The following is a 26,422-nucleotide window of genomic DNA, read 5'->3' on the forward strand; positions in this document are numbered from 1 at the left end:
TATGTGTGCTCCTCTGTGTCTGAAAGTCATTGAAATACATTCTTGGAATATTGAACGTAGTTCAATTTATCTCAAAATCCCAATTGATTAATCTAATCAATGATAATCATGAAACACTCATGGTTTACACAATGACTCACAATTCCTTCTTGTGGATTTGAAGTTGCTGCTGAACAACACAATGACTTCAACTCTAGATGAACCAATAAACTGAGCCCTTCCTATCACTAATATATAGTATGTATTTCAAATGTTGAAACTTAAAAAATGGAACTAGAATTAATAACCAATAAATCTAGATTATTAAAATATATTAGGCTAGCAATCCAAAAGACTTTTCAATATAATTAATAATTTAGAGACTTTAAGCAACAGTTAGGCTAATAGCAATAGCATTTAGAATTGCATATCACTTCATATTGCTTCACATTGCTTTACAGACTTTAGAAAGAGTACAGAGAAGAGCAACAAATATGATTAGGGGACTGGAGGGTAAAACATAAATAACGGTTGCCGGAATTAGGTAGGTCTAGTTTGAGGAAAAGAAGGACTAGGGGTGACATAATAGCAGTGTTCCAGCTATATCTCAAATTATTGTATTTTATTCCAATTTCATTTTAGACTGTATTTTATCCCATTCCATTTTAAATTGCTTTTATAAAATTTTAGTATTAATTTGTTTCTGGAACTCTGCATTTTGATATGACCCAAGGGCTAATCAACAAATAAAGAAGTTAGCAGTGTTCCAGTATCTCAGGGGCTGCCACAAAGAAGAGGGGGTCAAGCTATTCTCCAGAGCACCTGAGGGTCAAAGAAGAAATAATGGGTGGAAACTAATCAAGGAGAGAGGGAACTAGAACTAAGGAGAAATTTCCTGACAGTTAGAACAATTAATCAGTGGAACAACTTGCCTCCAGAAGTTGTGAATGCTCCAACATTGGAGGTTTTTAAGGAGATGTTGGGTAACCATTTGTCTCAAGTGGTGTTGGGTTTCCTGCCTAGGCAGGGGGTTGGACTAGAAGACCTCCAAGGTGCCTTCCAACTCTGTTATTCTATTCAGCATACAGCCCTATGTAAGATGTTTACAGAGTCAGCATATTGCCCTCAACAATCTGGATCCTTGTTTTACCAACCTTAGAAGGATGGAAGACTGAGTCAACCTTGAGCCACGGAGACTCGAACTGCCAAACTGCTCGCAGTCACTAATCAGCCAAAGTAGCCTGCCAATTGTGCTCTAACTACTGCTCCAACACAGCTCCAATATAGAAACCTTGGGCTATAAGGGTCAATACTCTAAACTGATTATAGAACTAGTATACATTAAGTAGCTACCAGGACCCTAAAAGGTTCAGAAAAGGAAGATGAAACACTGATTGCAGAAGATGACTCTAGGGGGGGAAAGCTAAGAAAAGAACATGCAGAGAAGATAACAACTTTGGATGAATTAAAAAAGGAAACAGTATATATAAATTGGTGACAAAACATATCAGGAGAAATTGGAGGAACTGAGTATGTGCCGCCTGGAAGATGGAAGGCAAAGGGGGGACATTATTGAAACCTTTAAATAACTTAAGGGTGTGACTAAGGTTCCAGAAGATAGTATTCTCAATATTAATCAAAATAAGAAACACCGGGGGGGGGGGAATAACCTGAAACTGACAGGACGGAATTTCAAAGAAATGTTAGAAAATATCACTTCACAGAAAAGGAGGCAAGGTGACACAGGGGCTCTGTTGCCCAGAGATAGTCAGCACTTCAGCAGTTTGAACCCATGGCACTGAATGGTGGAGTGAGTGCTCATCATTTGCCCCTAGCTCTTGCCCACATAGTAAAAATGAAACTAGATAAATAGGCACCACTCTGGTGGGAAAAGCTAGCAGTGTCCCGGATACAAGGCAAGGCCAGTAGAAGAAAATCTTGGATGGACTGATATCTCCTCACCCCTGCTAGACAGTTGGTGCAAAGCTAGTTCGACCCCTGTAGTGCTCCATGTATACCTCACATGTGTGAATAAACAAAGTAGCAATCTTATGCTGCCAGAACTACTATGTAATAAAAAAACAACAACCCATGATTGTAGACTTCCCGGCTATGTATGGCATTTTCTAAAAAATACAACTTCACAGAAAAAAATAGTGGAAGCTTGGAATCAATTTCCAATGGAGGTAGTGGGTCACTCATCATTTTAAATATGCTTGGGATGAAGACATGAGCATCCTCTGACAAACAATTAAAAACAAACAAACAAACAAATTAAAACAGCGTTCAAAAACTCCGTGGATCACTAGGTATTTTTCCGCCATCGGTTTTCTATGTTTCATCTGGTTAAATAGAAGGAAGGAAAAAAAGAGAGGTTTGACAACTTGTTCTTTGCTCCATTACAGTGCAATGTCTTGCATTTCAGATCCATCAAAGCAGAATTTGTGTGGGGTGTGTGTGCGTTAATGAATTATGTGCACTGGAGACGGAATACTCCATATGAGTTCTGTTCCATTGATTTTAAGCTTCTTGCGAGACGCTTGCTGAATAACTATGCCTCTTCTTGATAGCTATGTCGCTTAGAATTTTATAAGAAAATATTAAGTGACTCTGTTGCAACATGTTATAAATGCCATTATAGTTTATAGAATAGAACACAGAATAACAGAGCTGGAAAGGTCCTTGGAGATCTTTTAGTCCAACATCCTTCTCAATCAGGAGACAATTCCATATACCATTCCAATGGCTGCCCAATCTCTTAAAAACCAGTGATAGAGTAACAATAACTTCTGGAGGAAAACCATTCCACTGATTGTTAATTGATTAATTGTTAACTAATGGATTAATCATTATCACTAACAGGAAATTTCTCCTTAATTCTAGGTTGGATCTCTCTTTGTTAAGCTTCTGTCTTGCCCTCAAGTGTTTGAGATAATAGGTTAACCCCCTCCTCTCTGAGACAGTCTCTCAAATATTGGTGGGATTAGCCCCAACCGGCTGAATATGACTTCTGCCTTTGAGGTGAGTGGCCAGGAGGTGGGTCTGGGTGTGATGAGTGAGATGCCTACCAGGCCAGAGGACCAGTTGTTAAAAATTTTGCAGCCCATCACTGTCAGCAACTGACTCATATTCATGATGTGCCCTGCGGTCACATGATCATCTTTTGCAAACCTCTGGCAAGCAAAGACAATGGGGAAGCTGTCTCACTTAGCAACAGAAATTTTGGGACCACTTATGGTCATAACTTGAGGACTACCAGTACACTTTTACTAGGAATACACATCTACAAATTCTGAAAAGGGCGATTTTGGTGTATGAACAGTTTCTCTTTCTCTACCAGCTCCAGATAATGCATCAGACATAAGAAATGGTAAAGAATGCAGTAAAAATAAAGGAGTTTGCAAAACAGAATGTCATGCCAATCACCAAGTGATAGGAACATGTCACATCAATCTGCCTTGTTGCAAAGCGTAAGATGCGGAAACTGAAATATTCATAGCATTTATTTCATTTTATCTCATAATTAGGATCGAACAAATCTTTTCATGTTCTGTCCATGCCAGTTCTCCTCATAAACTTATACCTCCTCGGGATCAAATTAATCATGCAAATGGCTAAAAAAAGCTCCACTTTCTTGGAGCAGCCTCCGCAACATGCTTGTAACAGAAGTGCACTATGCTGTGAGCATTGCTTTCCATGCAAATTTAACTCCTGTCACTTCAGACATCAAGCTTGAGAAGTCCTCTTCAATTTAGACAACTTCACTGCATGAGTGGGTTGCCTCTTTTACTGGGATGTCACAAGTGCAGTTTTTTGCAATTCTTCACAAGGTAACTTTAATATTTCTTTTCTAGTGGCAATTTTGATCCAATTCCTCAAAGTTAAAATACAGAGGCATGCCCATTCCTATACAGAGAAAAATATTTCATTTCTTTGAAACTTTCATATTTGTGTGTGTGCGCACACGTGTGCGTACACACACACATATTTTAATACATTTTAAAGCTGAAAATTTCAGCACAAAGTCCACCATGAAGAATAACTAAATCAGATTTGTTTTTCTCTCAGACGAAAAGAAATTAAATGGTTTCCTTCAAAATGCTGAGCATTTGGAGGCTTCAATCACCTTTCTCCATACTTTTACTGAATGCAACTTCTTTTGCAGAATTGGAAAGGGGTACGTGGAAAGGGCATTCACAGTACACACTCAGCCTTCCAGGTCTCACTGAGATTTCCACTTTCACATTTTTTCTATCTGAATTCCAGTGAAGGGGGAAGAGGGAGAGTATCCCTCTAAGACGGCTTCCAACTGTTTGCAAAAATATTGCAAACATTTAATGGCAGTACATTTTATGTTTGAAAGACTTTGAAGGAAGTTTTTGTCTAAATCACCATAATCAGACTCGTTCCCCAAATGAAAAAAACAGAAGGTCTAATAAACAGCAAAAATACAACATAGACTGTTTGTATTGTTGTGTTTTTGAATTAATTTGATTATATCTGCTTGCAGTGCTCAGACTGATGCTAAAAAGGATAATGGTTTTATTCTGCTGATGGTAAACCTGAGTAACTTTGTCAAAGAAGAGCAATGCTCTTTTATCAACTGTCCTGGAAAGAAGTAAATCCATGAACATAAATTGCATGAAATTCATAAACATATATAGTTCACAAGCTCTCAGTGCCCTAGATAGATCACAAGAAAATTTCTTTTTGAAACGGAGGGCTGAATATAATCACTGCGCAATGAATTGTAAACTCACTTCAGACAATCAGATCTTCAGCTTTAAAAGGAGCAATCAGTCTCTGAGCCACTCCGAGGTTGTGGTCCTGACTCTTTCCAGTTCTGCTGAATGAATCAGGAGAAAACATGGTGATAACTTTTTGCCATCTGTCAATGGAAATAATGATAATAAACTCATGACCACCACTTTTTCGTTGTTCATTAGAATGGAATGGAATTGCAAATTGTTACAAATTATTCCAACCCTTTAACAGCTATGCTCCTTTTATGTTAAAAAAACATGCTCATTTATAGTTGAATATAAGGAAGACTGTTGAAATGAGGGATAACTCATTGTGAACAAATAAATTGACTGGCAGAATTTAAAGTTGAGGAAAAATATAAGGGATTAATGTAAACATTAAGCATATTCTTTAAGGCAACGAAGTAGACAAGAAAATCAGAATGCTACTTTATATCTCAGAATGGGAGCTGAGGAAAATAAAACCAGCCTGCAGCTTAATTATGAATTCTCCTTCAAGTTCATTCCTCTATTCATTTGACTCAGTGACTGTTGATTCCTATGGCTATTCTCTGTTGGTGGGCCCCGATCTTTGAATCAGCAAAGTTGGAAGGGCTTGACATTGCCAAGGTCAAAGGCAACTTAGCCCAATTTCCTCTTTAAATACATATACTGTGTATGTGATTGTCAAGAAATGATGTAATACCTCATTTAGAAAATCATATAAAGTACTGATTGTAGCACTTTCTTTGTTTCACAAGGCAGCATCTTTCAGACCTTATTTTTGTGAGAAGACAGTGATCTTATGCACAATGTTCTTATTATTTTCAGACTAATGCACTCCATATACTTTTACTTCATTCGAAAATCATTACCTCTTATCTTCAGGAGAAGTCTTCCTCATAATTGTTCAGTGAGTCACAACTTATACTAGAGAATGGGATGAAGGGCTGCTCTAATAAGGAAGACAATTTCACATGGGACCAAATGAATGTTTTGAGATATATGAGCTGTGGAATGGGTGGGAACATTTACTCTTCTCCTAACCACTCATGTTCAGAAGCCTGGGTACCTACTTGCTCCATTTAGCTTTTATGCTGAACCACTTTGGATGGGCTATTAGACAAACAGATCACTGAGGAGATGATAAGCTTTTTGGATGTTGGCTGCAATTATCAGCTACAGCCAACATGACTACGATATATTTTCTGAGAAGATTTCCAGGGGGTGAAGGAAAGGGGAAGGAGGGAGGGAGAGGGGAAGGAATGAGGGAAGAAAGGAGGGAAGGAAGGAGGGAAGGAAGGAAGGAAGGTAGGTTGGTTTCCAATGCTCTCTTCCAGCTTCCCATAAGGAAGGTCAATGTGAAAACTGGTAGGACATCAGGAATTGTTCCTTCTCCTTGTGCATTATACCACGACAATTTTTGAATCTAGAAATCTCCAATTGGATATCTTAAAGAATGTATTAAAAAATCTGGGACACATTACTGCTGTGGTACTGAAATTTCCATGAAGTTGTGGATTCTCCTTCGAATTCATTCCTCTCTTCATTTGACTCTGTGACTGTTGATTCCTATGGCCATTTTGTGTTGGTAGGCCCTGATCTTTGAATCAGCAAATTTGGAAGCCCTTGACATTGCCAGGGTCAAAAACAACTTAACCCAATTCTATCTTTAGCTGTAGATACTGTGTATGTGATTGTCAAGAAATGTTGCGATGGCTCATTTAGAAAATCATAGAAAGTACCATGGAACTGTAGCATATTCTTTCCTTCACAAGGCAACAATGTTCCCATTGTTTTCAGACTAGTGCACCCCATATACTTTTTCTTCATTCGAAAATCATTACCTCTTATCAGCTGCTTGAGGAGAACTCTTCCTTATAATTGTTCAGTGAGTCACAACTTATACTAGAGAATGGGATGAAGGGCTTCTCTAATCATGAAGACAATTTCATATGGGACCAAATGAATGTTTTGAGATATATGAGCTGTGCAATGGGTGGGAACATTTACTCTTCCCCTAACCACTCATGTTCAGAAGCCTGGGTACCTACTTGCTCCATTTAGCTTTAATACTGAATCACTTTGGATGGGCTATTAGACAAACAGATCACCAAAGAGATGATAAGCTTTTTGGATGCTGGCTGCAATTATCAGCTACAGCCAACATGACTACAAGGTGCTTCAAGGTGCTACTCACCATCCATAAAGCCCTTCATGGTAGTGGGTCTGAGTACTTGAGAGACCGCCTTCTGCCGATTACCTCCCTTCGACCCATCAGATCGCACAGATTGGGCCTCCTCCGAGTTCCATCTGCCAGTCAGTGCCGACTGGCGACTACGCGGAGGAGAGCCTTCTCAGTAGCAGCTCCGACCCTTTGGAACGATCTCCCCGTAGAGATTCGCACCCTCACCACCGTCCAGACCTTCCACGCAGCCCTTAAGATCTGGCTATCCCGTCAGGCCTGGGGATAAGATTTTCATCCGCCCCACCCGAATGTTGAATGAATGTTGTGTTTTGTTTTATTTTATTCACATATTATTTCATGTTTTGTCTTGCACTCCTTTCCCACAAATTGTAAGCCGCCCTGAGTCCCTTCAGGGAAAAGGGCGGCCTGTAAATGACAATAAAATCTAAATCTAAAAATCTAAGAGTCTTGCCACACTGTTCAGCCTTATTTGTAATACTTATGAGAAAGTTAAAAGTCAACTTTGGGACTCCAGGGCACTGGAGTAAAAGCCAAACTAAAATGAATTTATAAGGTCCATTCTATTAAGACCACCTAACCTGGCCAGCCACTGGTGGGTTTACCTGTGCAACCCATGCTGTATCAACAGAGCCTCTGCAGTAATTTTTTGTGTGTGAACAATTGCCATAATGCTGCAACATTTGTAATTTCAGGACTGTGTCATAAGTACTTGGGTGGGATTAGGCCGTAATCTTTGAATAGACAGGAATGAGGTGCTGTACTGTGCCAAGGAAAGAGACATCTTTGGTACAACACAAACCATCTTACTATCTTTTAAAAGAATTAATGAAGCCATGTTTCTCATACAACATGGGAAGAGAATTCGTGGTGGTTTTAGAACCAAAAAGTAACAGAAGAGAGGTGGTCAAATTAATTTTCTCTCCCTTTGCCTAGGATACCACATACAAGACAACAATTAGAGTAATTTGCAAACACAACTGTGAGCAATTCTGGCTGTATTTAAAAAATAATTGTTTGAGACTGTGAAATGAAGCACCAATATTTTATGCACATCAATGAAAAAAGAAACCAATGTGATAAAAGTGTTGATTTCTTTCCTCTTTATACCGCAGTCAGTTTCAACATTCTGTTTTCCAGAAATCTTATTAATAAACTAAAGAAAGGAAATACTTTTCAGTGGAAATTCCCTTACAATGGATACCATAATACAATTTGGAATTATCATGGTCATGATAGGTATCCTGGTCAGAAAGGTAATCAGACAATCTTTATCCATGATAACTAACAGCTAGATTATGGCTATTATTGTGTGTGTGTGGTGGTGGATTTACTTGGCTATTAAATCACTCTTTTTTTTTAACAGCAGAAATAAGCCAATAAGCATCTCCAGTGATAGAAACTGGCCATTTAAGGAAAATACCACCTCTTCCAATTAACATCAAGATACAGAGAAAGAAACAACCAATTCAATTGTTCCTCTAATTACAGGTACATCCCATAACAATGATTTAAAAGGCTGAATGGAACAGACCTTCTGGACTAGAGAAGACTTAAGCAGTTGCTTTGAACTCGCCATAACTATGAAGCCTTGGTTTGTCCTCCTTTTCTTCACCTTTCTGTTTCTTTCTGATCTGGGTAAGTCAATTGTGATGAAACTTTTATACTATCATTCATGTTGAAGCAGCAAGCACTTCAGAAATAAACATTTATTTAATCCAAATAGACCTACCAAACTAAACAAGAAATTGGATACTTTATTTTGCATGCTTTATTCAATACTCTAGGGTTGGCTTTATAAACTGCTTTAATCTACTATATTCTTGGAAGTTTTCTGTATATTTTTTCAAGACTGGGAACCAATACTCAAATGTTTTAACCAGAAAGTAAATAAATAACCAACTTCTTAAACATCATGTAAAGAATCTAAGATTCTAGTTAAAATATTGTCTGGAAAAATATATATTCTATTTTTTTTATTTTTTAACAAGGAGTTCTTTTCTATAAGTGTTCTTCCTAAAACAATACTCTTTAGTGACTACACTTTTTCCTAGGAATTCAGATCTACAAACTTTGAAAAGGGTATGATTAGCTTCTCTTTCTCTTCCTTCTCCAGGGGAAGCAGACATGATAAAGGAATCGAGATCATGCATTAAAGCTAAAGGAACTTGCAGAAAAGGATCATGTAAATCCTCTGAAAAGAAGATAGGCCTTTGTCACGTCAATCAGCCTTGCTGCAAATCGTAAGATGCAGAAACTGAAATATTCGTAGCATTTATTTCATTTTCTCTCATAAAAATCAGACAATTTTTCCATGTTATGTCCATGCCAGTTCTCCTCATAAGCATGTACCTCTTTAGTGTCAAACTCATGTGGCTAAAACGAGTGGCTAAAATAAGCTCCACTTTCTTGGAGCAGCCCCCACAAAATCCTTGTAACAGAAACATCTATCGGGCTACACTAAGCAAGCCTTTGTGTGTCTACCAGATGAGCATTGCCTTCCATGCAAATTTAAATCCAGTTGCATCAGACATTGAACTTGCGAAGGCCTCTTCAAGGTATATAACTTCACTGAATGAGTGGGTGCCTCTTTTACTGGGAAGTCACAAGTGTGGTTTGGGGCAACTCTCTTCCACCACCCACCGCCACCTTCGATTTTATTTACATGACATATAAATTCATTTTCCATCAAACAATGTGTGATCTGGGTACAATTGTTTTTAAGAAGTCATAATCAAAATATTTGCAATAGTATTCATCACAGTAACATCGATAATATAATAGCAATAATATTTAACATTATCTACTTTAACAACTGTCTATTTTAACATTTCCTCTTTATATGTCTCCCATTTCTAAATTGTTTCTGTCATCTAACCATTGATAAAATAAGTCTCATATCAAAAAATATTCAGTTTCTTAATAGTAAGTGTTCTGCACATTCTAATCTTTTCTTAATTATACTCTCATCTGTCGGGATCTCATCATTCCTCCATTGTTGTGTAAATACAATTCTGGCTGCAATTAAAACACGTAAAACCAAATATATAATCCTTTTATCTTATTTTTCTGGTTAAATGCCCAATAACAATAGCTCTAATTTCAAGTCCATATGCTGCTTTATCAATTTTTCCAACCAAGTATGTATTTTCATCCAATATATTTTAGTTTTTGGGCATATATTTTGGGCACATATGATAGCATGAATCAGGTTTTTGATTGCACTTCCAACATTTAGCAGATCTATCTTTATACATTTTTGACAGTTTTGCCAGTTTAAATTGCCATCTATAAAACATTATACACAAATGTTCTTTATATGCATTTGACATAGTCAATTTAACATTTCTATCCCATAGTTTCTGCCATTTATCTAATTCTATTGCATATCCAAAAATTTTATCCCAATCATTTTCATCTTTACCAGCTCACTTTCAAGTTTAATACTAAATAAATAACAATATATTTTCTTTATCAATTTCCCATTTGTTACAGTTAATATCTGGACAACTCTTAACAGGGTGACAATATGCCCAGGATTTTTAGACTTGGGACTAAATGTCCTTATACTCCCCATCATACTTTGCTTTTTGACTCGAGATGAATATCACTGAGAACCAAACAAACACACACACAGACAGAGACACTCACATGCATACAAACAGATATACAACGTACAACAATTTCTCACCCCATAAGTAATTGCCTCTTAAAGGAAACACTGTGGCAACGGTTTGAGTGTACTTGAAACATTGATGAATAGAAAAGAAATCTGAAATATTTTCAGATATTGCTGGCATGATTTAATAGGAATTATACTATTAGAAAAGAAGAAAGCATTTGGAGGAAGAAGAAAAATGAAGAGGTTATGGACTTCCTTTCCATTAACACTGGAAGCAAAATGGTCTATGGAGACCCATAGATGCTTTGCCTCTTTACTACCCATATAAAACTATGAGTGGAATGGAGGGACAATGTGCCATAATATTTAACATGTGAACTTGAGGCTGCAGAAAAAAGAATAAGGTGACTTCACAAACCAACCCTGATGGATTAGAAGTTTTTAGATCCATTCATAGAAACAATGTAAAAGATCCATTCATAGAAACAATGTATAATATTTTGTAGTTATATCTGTAGGGAACAAACCAAAAATAATTGAATGATTGCATTATATCAATATATTTTAAACTATTTCCAACCGTTTTTCCAACAGCTAAGAGAAAGTCTTCTGATCAACACATGGAAAACCCATTAATCTTCTACCTGAATGCCTGATGGAATCTGGATTATAGAAGCTTTAAAAAAAACATGAGAAAAATCCTTGCTGCTTTGAATTTTTCAAACAATTATTCTTATTAAAATTATCTAGCTTTACAAATGACTATGTGTGCTCCTCTGTGTCTGAAAGTCATTGAAATACATTCTTGGAATATTGAACGTAGTTCAATTTATCTCAAAATCCCAATTGATTAATCTAATCAATGATAATCATGAAACACTCATGGTTTACACAATGACTCACAATTCCTTCTTGTGGATTTGAAGTTGCTGCTGAACAACACAATGACGTCAACTCTAAATGAACCAATAAACTGAGCCCTTCCTATCACTAATATATAGTATGTATTTCAAATGTTGAAACTTAAAAAATGGAACTAGAATTAATAACCAATAAATCTAGATTATTAAAATATATTAGGCTAGCAATCCAAAAGACTTTTCAATATAATTAATAATTTAGAGACTTTAAGCAACAGTTAGGCTAATAGCAATAGCATTTAGAATTGCATATCACTTCACATTGCTTCACATTGCTTTACAGACTTTAGAAAGTGTACAGAGAAGAGCAACAAATATGATTAGGGGACTGGAGGGTAAAACATAAATAACGGTTGCCGGAATTAGGTAGGTCTAGTTTGAGGAAAAGAAGGACTAGGGGTGACATAATAGCAGTGTTCCAGCTATATCTCAAATTATTGTATTTTATTCCAATTTCATTTTAGACTGTATTTTATCCCATTCCATTTTAAATTGCTTTTATAAAATTTTAGTATTAATTTGTTTCTGGAACTCTGCATTTTGATATGACCCAAGGGTTAATCAACAAATAAAGGAGTTAGCAGTGTTCCAGTATCTCAGGGGCTGCCACAAAGAAGAGGGAATCAAGCTATTCTCCAGAGCACCTGAGGGTCAAACAAGAAATAATGGGTGGAAACTAATCAAGGAGAAAGGGAACTAGAACTAAGGAGAAATTTCCTGACAGTTAGAACAATTAATCAGTGGAACAACTTGCCTCCAGAAGTTGTGAATGCTCCAACATTGGAGGTTTTTAAGGAGATGTTGGGTAACCATTTGTCTCAAGTGGTGTTGGGTTTCCTGCCTAGGCAGGGGGTTGGACTAGAAGACCTCCAAGGTGCCTTCCAACTCTGTTATTCTATTCAGCATACAGCCCTATGTAAGATGTTTACAGAGTCAGCATATTGCCCTCAACAATCTGGATCCTTGTTTTACCAACCTTAGAAGGATGGAAGACTGAGTCAACCTTGAGCCACGGAGACTCGAACTGCCAAACTGCTCGCAGTCACTAATCAGCCAAAGTAGCCTGCCAATTGTGCTCTAACTACTGCTCCAACACAGCTCCAATATAGAAACCTTGGGCTATAAGGGTCAAGACTCTAAACTGATTATAGAACTAGTATACATTAAGTAGCTACCAGGACCCTAAAAGGTTCAGAAAAGGAAGATGAAACACTGATTGCAGAAGATGACTCTATGGGGGAAACTTTAAGAAAAGAACATGCAGAGAAAATAACAACTTTGGATGAATTAAAAAAGGAAACAGTATATATAAATTGGTGACAAAACATATCAGGAGAAATTGGAGGAACTGAGTATGTGCAGCCTGGAAGATGGAAGGCAAAGGGGGGACATTATTGAAACCTTTAAATAACTTAAGGGTGTGACTAAGGTTCCAGAAGATAGTATTCTCAATATTAATCAAAATAAGAAACACCGGGGGGGTGGGGAATAACCTGAAACTGACAGGATGGAATTTCAAAGAAATGTTAGAAAATATCACTTCACAGAAAAGGAGGCAAGGTGACACAGGGGCTCTGTTGCCCAGAGATAGTCAACACTTCAGCAGTTTGAACCCATGGCACTGAATGGTGGAGTGAGTGCTCATCATTTGCCCCTAGCTCTTGCCCACATAGTAAAAATGAAACTAGATAAATAGGCACCACTCTGGTGGGAAAAGCTAGCAGTGTCCCGGATACAAGGCAAGGCCAGTAGAAGAAAATCTTGGAGGGATTGATATCTCCTGACCCCTGCTAGACAGTTGGTGCAAAGCTAGTTCGACTCCTGTAGTGCTCCATGTATACCTCACATGTGTGAATAAACAAAGTAGCAATCTTATGCTGCCAGAACTACTATGTAATAAAAAAAACAACAACCCATGATTGTAGACTTCCCGGCTATGTATGGCATTTTCTAAAAAATACAACTTCACAGAAAAAAATAGTGGAAGCTTGGAATCAATTTCCAATGGAGGTAGTGGGTCACTCATCATTTTAAATATGCTTGGGATGAAGACATGAGCATCCTCTGACAAACAATTAAAAACAAACAAACAAACAAATTAAAACAGCGTTCAAAAACTCCGTGGATCACTAGGTATTTTTCCGCCATCGGTTTTCTATGTTTCATCTGGTTAAATAGAAGGAAGGAAAAAAAGAGAGGTTTGACAACTTGTTCTTTGCTCCATTACAGTGCAATGTCTTGCATTTCAGATCCATCAAAGCAGAATTTGTGTGGGGTGTGTGTGCGTTAATGAATTATGTGCACTGGAGACGGAATACTCCATATGAGTTCTGTTCCATTGATTTTAAGCTTCTTGCGAGACGCTTGCTGAATAACTATGCCTCTTCTTGATAGCTATGTCGCTTAGAATTTTATAAGAAAATATTAAGTGACTCTGTTGCAACATGTTTTTTTTTCGAACAAAACTTTTTTATTTTTCTTTAAAAAAAACACAAATATGTCATCATTCGTCAATCATTAAAACATCGAAGTAAGTTGCAACATGTTATAAATGCCATTATAGTTTATAGAATAGAACACAGAATAACAGAGCTGGAAAGGTCCTTGGAGATCTTTTAGTCCAACATCCTTCTCAATCAGGAGACAATTCCATATACCATTCCAATGGCTGCCCAATCTCTTAAAAACCAGTGATAGAGTAACAATAACTTCTGGAGGAAAACCATTCCACTGATTGTTAATTGATTAATTGTTAACTAATGGATTAATCATTATCACTAACAGGAAATTTCTCCTTAATTCTAGGTTGGATCTCTCTTTGTTAAGCTTCTGTCTTGCCCTCAAGTGTTTGAGATAATAGGTTAACCCCCTCCTCTCTGAGACAGTCTCTCAAATATTGGATGACTGCTATCATGTTACCACTAGCCCTTCTTTTCATTAGCTTAGACATTTCCATTTCCCATCAATTATATGATTTAACCTCCAGTCTCCTGGTCATCTTTGTTATTGTTGTCTGGACTCTTTCTAGAGTCTCAACATTTTTGTAGTAGTCCAAGTGTGGTCTTACTAGTGCAGTATAAAAGGGTATTATAAATTCAAGTGATCTTGATACTGTCCCTCTGTTGATGTAGCCTATGCCTGCATTGGCATTTTTGGCAGATGCATCACACTATCAGCTCATCCTTAAGTGATTGTCCCTCAGGACTCCTAGATATCTCATAAAGATGTACGCTTGCTTTTCTATGCACATTTTACTTATGTCTGTATTTTCTTGCTTTTATTTATTTTTTAAATAAGAGAGCTGCATTGAAACATTTGGATGTTCTACTAAGCTTGTTGTTTGTTTTATTTAATAGTAATATAGAGGAGAGCTCCTGTGAGAAAAAGGTGATCCAGAGAAAGAGTTCTTCACATTCACACTCTGGTCAAAGTGTGAGTGTGAATGATCACATACTATGAAGTCCTGTAGAGAAACTGAGGGCTACTGTGGGAGAATGGGATATTTGAGTTTCAGGGTCTGTTTGGCCCTATCAAAATACCCCTGAAAATATCATTATTTATCAGCTAGAGCAGTGCCCACCCCCATCCCAATCTTTTGGGAATCAGGGACCAATTCTGTGGAGAGTGGTTTTTCTACAGATTGGAATTGGCGTGCTATTGTAGTCTATGACTACTATGGGATTGAAATTTGGCAAACTTGTGACCCTTTCAATGTTGCCACACTACCATGCAGTCATAGTCGACCACAGTCACATGACAATCATTTCCAATACTCCCTGCCAGCTTCTTACAAGGAAAGTCAATGAGGGAGCCAGCAGGAAGTCAGAAGTTCGCACTGCTTTTTTGTCCTTTCCCTCTCCTTACCCTGGAAATCATTCTTTTTTTAAAAAAATATTACACAGTTTTTTAAAACAAAAAAGAAACAACTTTAACAGTCTCCTTCTATACAACACTTCCATATCAGTATACATCCATTATATGTGCATTTCCCCCACCACTACTCCAATCTGCCATTATCTATACATTTAATCCCAGTATTTTTATACATACTGTATTTTTATAAGACGCACCTTTTTTCCCCAAAAAAGAAGGTGAAAATCTGGGTGTGTCTTATACACAGAATACAGCACTTTTGGCCTCCTGAAACCCTGCTCCCTTTGCAAAAGTGGATGTGCAGAAGATTTGGGAGGCTTGCAAAGTGCTCCTTGGAGCTTGGGAGGGCAAAAATGAGCAAAAAATGGGCCGTTATTGCTTGTTCCCCCCCAGCCCCCAAGTGCACTCTACAAGTCTCCAAAACCCTCTGCATGCTCTTTTTTGTTTGCAAAAAACAGCCGGTTTTTGCGAAAAACAGTCCGTTTTTATTGTTTTTGCCCCCCCGCCCGAGCTACCAGGAGCATTCTACAAGCCTCCCAAAACTCTACATGCCCTTTTTTTGCAAAAAACAAAAACAAAAAAAAACCGCAGAGGTGCACAGAGGCCTGCAGAGTGCAAAAACTTATTTTTTAATTTACCTCTTCAATCATGGTGCGTCTTATATTCCAGTGCATCTTATAGTCCAAGAAATATGGTACAAATATATACATTTCTTGAGTCATTCATTGTGTGTTGTTTCCATTTATACATATTTATTGCTAGTTTCTAACTCCTGTATCTTCTTTGTTTAATCTTTTCTTAAGCTTTACACCTCTCTTCTAACCATTTATACCATTCATTCCAGTGGTGGGTTGCAGACAGTACGCCCTGGTACGGGTGTACTGGAACCTACCCGGCCCACCGGATACCGGTACGGTACGGTGCTCCGGAGGGCCCACCCGAGTTCCTTACCAGTCTTTTAAGTCTTCAGTGTTTCCGAAGACTTAAAAGAGAGGCTTGCAGAGCTGCTAAGATGCATGCGAAGCCATGTGGACATCACCGGGCCCATTCCAACCAGTATGGTTGGGATCCAGATCCCATCACTGATTCATTCCATGCCTTATGATAATCTGTTTCTCCTTTATCTTTGATCTAATTTGTGAGGCTATCTATCTCTGCACACTCTAGGACTTTCCTTATCACCTCTTCCTCTGATGGAGCAAAATTATTCTTCCATTTTGTGCATACATAATTCTGGTTGCCCTTATGATATGTAAAATTAGATATTGTAGGTTTTTTTTTCAAATTCCCCTATTGATATTCCCAATAAAAATAGCAGGAACCAGAAGCTTGCATTGCTTTTTTATCCTTTCCCTTTCCTTACCCTGGACATCATTCTATTTCATTGTTTTGGTAAAGAAATATCTCTGAAATGATGACTCATAGGCTGTCTAGTCTAATACAATAGTTTACACAATCCTATGCAAAAATACTTTCGATGTATCTTCGCATCTTTTTTTAAACTTACTTTACCGGATACACTTTAAGCTCTCCTTGAGAATAAATACTTGGATCCCCAGTTTTTATGCTTAATTTTTTTTCTATGGTATATCTTATATATACTTCCCTGGCAGTCTTTTTTGAAATTTTGTATATCTACATTTAATTAAAAATAAAATTAAATAATATAAACTGTTGCTATCTGAACACAAACACCTTTCCCTAAAAACATTCCTGAAAAATAGGTGCCATGTATGCTCAGAGTTTTCCTCCAGTAAATACTTCTGAAAGCTTGAAAGGAGACTCAAGTTGCATTCACTGGTATTCTGGACTCCTCCTGTACTAAAATAATTGCCTTTCTCATCCCAATATTCTGACATCTATTGCACAAAAATATTTTGGCTGCCACCTTGTGGCCATCCAAGCTCTTGCAGCCATAGTCAAACCTTGATTAATAGAAGGTCTTTTTTAATATCAGGTCTATAAACCTTTTATGGTAATGTTGACTTGTTAGTGGAATCGAGTGGTGGGTTCTGGATCCCGCTGCAACCGGTACGCCCGCATCCTTACCTGTTGCAATGCCTCTGCAAGCTTCCGTGAACTCCAGCTGCTTGGCAGAGCGTCATGCAGGCGCCTTGCACTCTGTGCGCATGCATAGAAGCGCAGAAGAGCTCAAATACAGGTAAGGAGTTTGGGCGAGTGAATCGGCCCTCCGGAGCACCGGACCGGAACAGTAGCCGGTGCTCTGGACAGGCACCGGTACGCCTGTACTGGGGCATACCACCTGCAACCCACCGCTGGTGGGATCCATTGTTTGATACTCTTGTCTCTACCCCTCAGTGTGACTGTGGTGTACCTCGACAAAATATCCACCACATTGTGTCCAAATGTACGGAGCCGAGGTGGCGCAGTGGTTAAATGCAGCACTGCAGGCTACATCAGCTGACTGCAGTTCTGCAGTTCGGCTGTTCAAATCTCACCGGCTCAGGGTTGACTCAGCCTTCCGAGGTGGGTAAAATGAGGACCCGGATTGCTGTTGGGGGCAATATGCTGACTCTGTAAACCGCTTAGAGAGGGCTGAAAGCCCTATGAAGCGGTATATACGTCTAACTGCTATTGCTATTGCTATGTCCATCAAGAGCTTATACAGGCCCAATGTCTGATTTTTTCAACATAGACCACCCTGTCCTAGAATGGCTGGGTGGCTGGACATTAACATTTGAACTATTATGTCCATGTATTTGCCATATACTAAATAAATAAGTAAGTGAATAATGAATGAATGAATGAATGAATGAATGAATGAATACCTTTTATGCAGTTTATGCCAACCTAGCACTTTGAAAGCATGTAAAACGCAAGTAGAAAAATAGGGACCACCTTTGGTGGGAAGGTAACAGTGTCCCATGCGTCTTTGGTGTTTAGTCATGCTGGTTGCATGACCATGGAGACTAGAGGTGGGTTGTTCCCAGTTTGGTCCGGATCAGGCGAATCTGTAGTAGCAGCGGAGGGAGGCTCTGCTCATTCACACGGATGCTTCTGCGCATACACAGAAGCATTACAAGCAGGAGCACACCCAAACAAATAGTAGAAAAATTGGCAACCCACCTCTGATGGAGATGTCTTCAGATAGCACTGGCTCTTCGGCTTTGTAATGGAGATGAGCACCGGCCTCGAGAGTTGGGAACGACAAGCACATATGTGTGAGCGGAACTTTTACCTTTTACCTTTATGTAGTTTATAGTCCATTACATAAACTGGTCCATATGACATCTTTAATACTGGAAACAAAAACTAGAAAATGAGCATAGGTAAGATGCACTGATTATATTCTGAGTTCTGTAATTCCCAAACTATAATTCCAAACCTTTGAATGGCCCAGTAAGAGAAAGTATATTTTTTCTACTAAAGGGGGTGCTGAAGAGCTTCTTTTTAACAGCTGTCTAAAAACCTCAGAAGTTCAATTATCTCTTAACTTTCATTAGCTGTCAACAATATGTGACAAAAAAAAATAGAATGAAAAATCATTTTAAATATATCATTAAATGTGCAAGATACAAAATGATGCCATATGGAATCTTCCCTATTTCAGTTTTCCTTCTTCCTAAGGTTTCTATATCTTAGTTCTATAATGTCAGTCAGTATTCTCTATGTATTAAGTACGTTTAGTTTTCACTGGATAGTTTATAACTAGAGTATTTCTTAGATGTATTTCCACTTAAGTGTGATTGATTGATTGATTATGTGCCATCAGGATAGTGTCAACTCCTAGCAACCACATAGATAGATGTTCTCCGTAATAGTCTATACCTAATCTGATCTTTCAAATCTTCAATGCTGCACCTGCTGCCACTGTTAATGAGTCCACCCATCTTCTGCTAGTCCTCCTCTTCTTTTCTTTCCCATCATTAGACCCTTCCACATAAAGGTAAAGGTAAAGGCAAGGTAAAGGTTCCCTTTGCACATCTAGGGGATGGTACTGATCTCCATTTCAAAGCCTGAGTTTTCTGAAGATGTCTCTGTGGTCATTTGGCTGGCATGACTAAATGCCGAAGGCACATGGAACACTGTTACCTTCTCACCAAAGGTGGTTCCTATTTTTCTACTTGCATTTTTACATGCTTTTGAACTGCTAGGTTGGCAGAAGCTGGGACAAGTAATGTGAGCTCTCTCCATTATGCAGCACAAGGGATTTGAACCATTGAACTGCCAACCTTTCTGATTGACAAGCTCAGCATCTTAGCCACTGAACCACTGCATCCCTTTACAGGAGCTAGGTCTTCAAATAATGTGTTCTGACCCACCTTCCATACCCCGAGGCACTCTGACACAAAAATTACTGCTAGACAATTTATTCATAGTAAATTAATACACTGACAAGACTTTGGCAGCAATCCAGACTTTCAAGATAAGAAATACCCACAAGAGCTTCTCCAGTGTTGGTATATAAGTTGAATCCTGCAAACAGCCTCCTCCCAAAATCTTTCCTTATATACTCTCTTGGGAGGAGCCTAATTACAATCAGTGGGTCCAATTATCTTCTGTATCTGCGTAGTTGCTTTCTGCGTTTATCTGCCCGCCTTTGCCTGGCATCTGGGACCAATTCCCTTATCTCCTCCCCACTGCTCCAAGGCCTGAAGTCATGGGCACACTCCCTTTGGCTTTCACCACTGCTCCATGCCTCAGGCGCCTCCTGGTGGCCAACCAGCCTCTCTGGTCCCTGCTCGGAGTCAGAATCCTGTCCAGAGTCCTCCACATCTTCCAGAGCTGACTCATAGGATCCCTCACTATCGGAGTCTGTTTGCAGCTCCAACGGCTCCTGCTGGGCCACAACATAATGTATCAGGATAATTTGAACCTATCATTTGTGCATTGAGTAGAATTCTGGGTGGGGTTTGTATGTGTATCTCTTGAGTAAGCTCTCATTTTTTTTCCCCACATGGGTGCTGCCAATAAAGCAGTATGGCAGGACAATCACCACCTGACACTGGATATTCAACTGACATCCTGCTTATTTTTGGCTATGAAATCTACTCCCATCAATATTGTTTCTCCATTTACCAGGACTTGCAAATTTGGAAAAGGAAGACAAATGCGGCAGCAAAGTATAGAATCCTCATGGCTGAACCGCTGGCAAACTATGATCTTCAGAAAAGATCAGAGAATGTGTGGAGAATGAAATTAGAAACTCTATTTATTAGATGAACATATAGGTGAAATTTATTGAATAGTTTACTTATTAATAAGTAACTGAGTTTAATGATTTGGAACACCTGTTGACGATGGGCTGTTGATTTTATGTTGCAAATACTGACCAATATATTGCATAGTGGTGAATTAAGCTTTCTAGCTATTAAGTAATTTGAATGACATCCAAGTCACATCAAGTCTTTATTTTATTTGTTTAATTATTTGATTATTTATATCCTGCCTTTATTACTTTTATAAATACCTCAAGATGGTAAATATATCCAACACACCTTCCTCCTCCTCCTATTTTACCCACAACAACAACCTTGTTAGGTGAGTTAGGTTGAGAGACCAAGTGGCCCAAAGTCATCAGCTGGCTTTCATGACTAAGGCTTGACTACAACTCCTGGTTTCTTGTTTTCTAGCCTGATGCCTTACTCTTCTTCCAAATTAAGGGAGTTTACAAAAAAGTGCTAGCCCTTCAGAGAAATTACTCCGCTTAAGCCTACTTTATATGAATATTTGAATGCATGGAAGTTTATAACAAATGGAGGCAATGAACGGAACACCATCCATTCTTGGGGTCCCCATTTCCAGAGGTGAATCTGAAGACAAATAGTACTCACATTGACTTGAACATGAGGACAGACCTTTCTAAAATCCAAGGCACAAGCACATGTTCCAATGTCACAAAAAAGCTCTACCTACATTTAGGTAGAACATGAATTCAGTCTTTTTTTAGACCTCATCAGTATTTAGAAATCAAGGACAGAAAAGAGCTTCTCTATGTACTTTATTCTCTTAGCAACACTCCACTCATTCAAACCTATGAAACTGGAGTTTTTTTATCAAATATTGAGAGGTAAGATATCAGCCTCTATTCAATTCACATTTGAGGTCTGGAATTTAATTTTAGCAAAGTTGCATTCAAAACCAGCTCCAGATTTCATGCAAATTTAATTTGAAAACAGTAAGAGTTAGTTTGAAGAGATTCAGACTTTTAGATAATTACATAAAAGATTTGACTAGCATAAATAGTGAGAAAAGGGAACAGTGCAGGCAGCAGCTGCTCTTTTTTTCTCTTTATCCTTTTGTCATATTAAGATAAAAATAGGAGGGAGAATAGAATAAAAATAGTAGGAAAGGTAAAGGTTCCCCTCGCACATATGTGCTAGTTGTTCCCGACTCTAGGGGACAGTGCTCATCTCCATTTCCAAGCCAAAGAGCCAGCGCTGTCCAAAGATGTCTCTGTGGTCATATGGCCAGCATGACTAAATGCCAAAGGCGCATGGAACGCTGTTACCTTCCCACCAAAGGTGGTTCCTATTTTTTCTAATTACATTTGTACATGCTTCTGAACTGCTAGATTGTGCATAAGCTGGGACAAGTAACGGGAGCTCACCCTGTTACGCGGCACTAGGGATTCAAACCGCCGAACTGCCGACATTTCTATCAACAAGCTCAGCGTCTTAGCCCCTGAGCCACTATTAGGAAAGATAGATCCTTTTAAACCAAATTTGTCAGATTTCAGATTGCAGAATTAGTCCTTAACTTACATCTATTCATTCAGCAATCATTCAAAGTTATGGCACACTGAGAAAAAAAAATGGGCATACGATCAGTCCTCAAGGTCCTTTTATCGCAACACCTCTGCATGATCATGACTGTGATCTGGGCAAGATTGTCACTTGCAACCTTCCCTGCCATCTTCCCACAAGCAAAGTCCATAAAGAAGCTGGCAGGGAAAGATGTAGGTCGCTCTGATTATTTACTATTTCTCCTTTCCACAGTGCGCACACCCACTGCCCTTGCTGTCTTTTTCTAGGACTTCTGCCTGCAAAAATTCCATTGAAAATCCAAATCTCTCCCAAGCCAATTTGACTACATGCCTTGAATCAATTCAAACATTTAATTTAAGAATGATTTGGTCAAATTTGCTTTAAACTGAATTTAATCTTCAAAGCCTGAATGTCATTATCTTAATTGTATTAATCTTACGTTAAAATGATCATTTTGGTTTGAATTATTCATTGATTTATTCATCTGTATGTCTCATATTGACCATTTCAAATGGACTCCCCTAATATTGTCCTGTTCATTATTTTCCTAAATGACTTCACTCTTTTTTAAAACCTCAGCTCATAGATAGATTTTTCTCCATGACATTCTCCTCCTAACCTGGTCTTTCAGATCTTCCAATGGTGCACTCATCACCAATCTAATTGAGTCCATCCATTTTGCTTCTGATCATCATCTTCTTCCTTTTACCTTTTCCAACAATAGAGCCTTCTTCAGAGTGGTAGGTTTTCACATAACATGCTTGAAGTAACATAATTTGAGCCAGGTCATCTGTACCTGAAATGATTAATCTGTTTTGTTTTGGCTGATCATCCATTTGTTCAGAATTTTTTAAAATAGTTTTACTTAGTTAATTAGCTACTTAGTTTATATGTATACAATTAGCAATACTATCATTTTATCGTAAAGAAAAAGATTTTTAAAGACCTTTTAAACAAATATTAGCCCCTTTTGTTGTTGTTGTTGTTGTTGTTGTTGTTGTTGTTGTTGTTATTTCTAGAGTGTTTTCTTTATCTAACCTAGATGCTAATGTGACTACCACATTTTAAAAAAAAATCTTTAAAAAAGAAAAAACATAAAAATATCTTATATTTTACATATATCAGTAATCACTGGTTTACTAATGAAATTAACTAACACAATATGAACAATGCAAAATATTATTGTAAGATATCACAAAACCTGTGCTATGGTAACACATATTCCTGCATTAGTAGAAATTTCTGCCTTTTCCAAAACAGATACAACACACATTTCCAACAACTATCCCTTGATATTTAGAATAGTCATAGTCACATTTCAAACTATTGGTATTTAGCTTAATATTGTACACTGAACTATATATCAAATATGCCAAATATTGTATCTTTAACATTTAAAGATTCTGCAATATACATTAATAAAGTATCACAAAAAATACTAAATAACTACATGACCATATTATATGGCTCAGTGAGTCTTAACAATTTTACACCTCTAGGATTTTTAGGATAGAAAATCTGTGCTCTATCCTTTCAGCCATGTTTTTTTCCTTGGCTGTTCTTCGCTGTTCATGATGTTCTCCAGTACGAAAATCTAAAATATTTTAGACAAAGATGAAAAATCTCAGTTTCTAATTTCAGTTTAACAAAACTGCAAAATTTGGACAAGTGCAAATTTCAGATGACAACTTAGCTTTGTTTCTCATTTGGAAAAAAAAACCTGAAACTAGGTAAGACTGCATTCAAATGAGAATTAAACAAATGTTAGACTCTTTTAGTGTTAGTACTAAAAAGTCCATACAGTAGTACTCTCTTTTCTTGTCTTTTACCAGAAATAACTAATATTATTTTTTTCTAGAATAATTCTTTACCTAACCTACAAACAAATATGGCCATCACTAAGAATTGACGAAAATGAAGAAAGAGGTAAGGAGAGATGGGTGGGAAGGAGAGAAAGAGAAAGAGAGGAGAGAGAAAGAGAGAAAAAGAGAAGGAGGAAGGAGAAGACAGAGGGTAAGAGTAGGGGAGAAATAAGGGAAGGAAGAAGGGGAGGGAGAGGAGGAAGGAAGGAAGTAGAGAAGGAATGGAGGTAGAAAAGAAAAGAAAGAGAAAATAAGGTGGTGTCAAAGCAGGTGTGAAGGATGGTAAATAATACATTCCAAATTATATCTTATACCCCTTTTAAATGGAATAATAATAATATAAGAATGGCAAAGAAAAAGAATAACTATGTGAATGTATACCTATAACCGCATGTAAGAGAATAGATGATAGTAAAAATATCAAGCACAATACAGGTAAATAATACTTGATCATAAATGGCTAAGTATAAATAAATAAAGAAATGTATATAAAAATGGATAATGAGTAACGATATTACCAACGCAAGATAGAAATGTACAGAAAGGAAAACACTAACTGCAAAGAAAGCGATTCGGAACGGCTGTATGATATACGATGGAACTTATTGTTCCTATGTTGTTTTTAAGTTATGTGGTTATTTTTGTGAATGTGTTTATGTGTTCTGTTGATGTGCTTATGTGTATAAAATTAAAAAATAATTTAAAAAAAGAATTGAGGAAAATTAAAGCCTACATATCTGGAGAATGAGTATGAGCAGGAAGGTTTGGCACTAAATAACTGTTCTCGGAATCTTTGTGCAACATGGCAATTCAATGTACTTCTGTATCACCTACAAAAAAAATGGCCAATCACAAAATGAAATATGTCAAAAGAGGAAGGAGGAAAGGTGATAATAAAGACAAAGAAGTCAGCAAGATAGGTATTTTGCCATCAGCAGGAAGGTCAAAATCAGGTTAAGGGATATAAATTACTTGAAATAAGATAATGCAACTTGTGAAACAGTAGGAAAATTCCATGGCTTTACACCATTGGGGACTGAGTGACTGAAGGGATTGCTTAATACCGTATTACACATCAGTTGGGAGGGGGGATGGCTAATGACTTTAGAGCCCATTTATACAGCAGTGCCCTTGGGTTATATGTACATTCCATTAACAGTTCCAGACAATAAATTATCAAATTGTTCTAAGCCTTCAATTATTTTTTTACAGAAGCTAGTCATTTTGGCTTTTATTTACATAACCAATGGAAGGAAATAAAATCCAGTAAAAGTAAAGAGGGTGCAAGTGTCTTTCTGAATTGATTGTCCAGATCAACTATGCAGCTCTGCAGTAAAGTGCAGGGAGATCTCCAATGTTCAGTTGTGAACATTAATGAAGATGGTCTTTGGGTTTTTGTCAGGATTTGTCTCTCAGTCAGAAAAGAACTACTCAGGCAAATGCAGAAGAAATTTAAGAACTGCTAAGTAATAGTCACTGAAGAAAGGAAGAAGTTATACATATTTTGCACTTTCATATTAAGCCAGGATTCAATGCAGTGCCTTCTTCAGAGTGGATCAGACAAGGTGATCATCATATGCATGTCTCTGCACATTTAATATCCATCTCAACTGCCCCTGTGGATCTGCTAGCTTTAAGAAACAGTGCTCAAAAACTCTAAATTTGGTTTTCTTTCCCAGATGATACAATGGGCTGCTTGGCTCCTTCTTTGAATTGTGTTGACTCAGCTTCATCTATTCTTCATGCCTGTAATTGTCAGATTTTCTGTCATGGTATTTTTCACTGACGGAATGAGAACTAAGTCACAATTTTAAGCCTTTGAAAAATTTAATAAGAAACAGTCATTTTTAGGTGAATGTTTCTACATGTTTTGCATTTTCTATACATGTTTTTGTGATGAAGGGAGGGAGGAGCAATTTATGAACAATTACACAAGAAAATTATACAATTAGAATATGATAATATCTGTATTGTGGAAGACTTTAACGCAATTGTTGATACAAAATTAGACTACAAAAGTAGCAAAACAAATAAAAAAGCTAGGAGAACATTACCAAAGACCTTTTTCAAAATGACAGAGGAATTAGGAATTAAAGACTCTTGGAGGAAATTACAACTAGAGAAAAAAACAATATACTTTATATTCAAATATGCATAAATCATGGTTGAGAATTGACATGACATGGATGTCACCAGAATTGCAAGAAAATATACAAGAAGTAGACATGGAGGCAAGTATCTGGGCAGATCATAAGTAAAATGGAAAGGTCATACAAAAAAATCAAGATGGACACTAAAACAGTTAGTATTGGAAGATAAAGAGTTCATATAGAAAATGGAGAAGGAAATGGAATTCTTTTTCAAAGAAAATAAAAATGGAGAAATGTCTCTGCCAAGGCATATTTCAGGGGGTTAGCGATTTCTTATGTAGGAAGGAAAAATAAGGAGAAGAAGAAAAGAAGAAAGGAACTAGAAGAAGAATATAAAAAA

At 37.5% G+C, this 26,422-nt stretch overlaps 1 long non-coding RNA gene across 1 annotated transcript; it reads left to right on the plus strand.

The window, feature by feature from the left end:
* Window positions 1-8,402: 8,402 nt before the first annotated feature.
* Window positions 8,403-11,316, plus strand: LOC116507483. Its single transcript, XR_004255213.1, has 3 exons — window positions 8,403-8,565; window positions 9,044-9,170; window positions 11,144-11,316. It is a non-coding gene; the product is annotated as an uncharacterized LOC116507483 (long non-coding RNA).
* Window positions 11,317-26,422: the final 15,106 nt, after the last annotated feature.

Source organism: Thamnophis elegans, chromosome 4, assembly GCF_009769535.1.
Source record: "Thamnophis elegans isolate rThaEle1 chromosome 4, rThaEle1.pri, whole genome shotgun sequence".
NCBI lineage: Eukaryota > Metazoa > Chordata > Lepidosauria > Squamata > Colubridae > Thamnophis > Thamnophis elegans.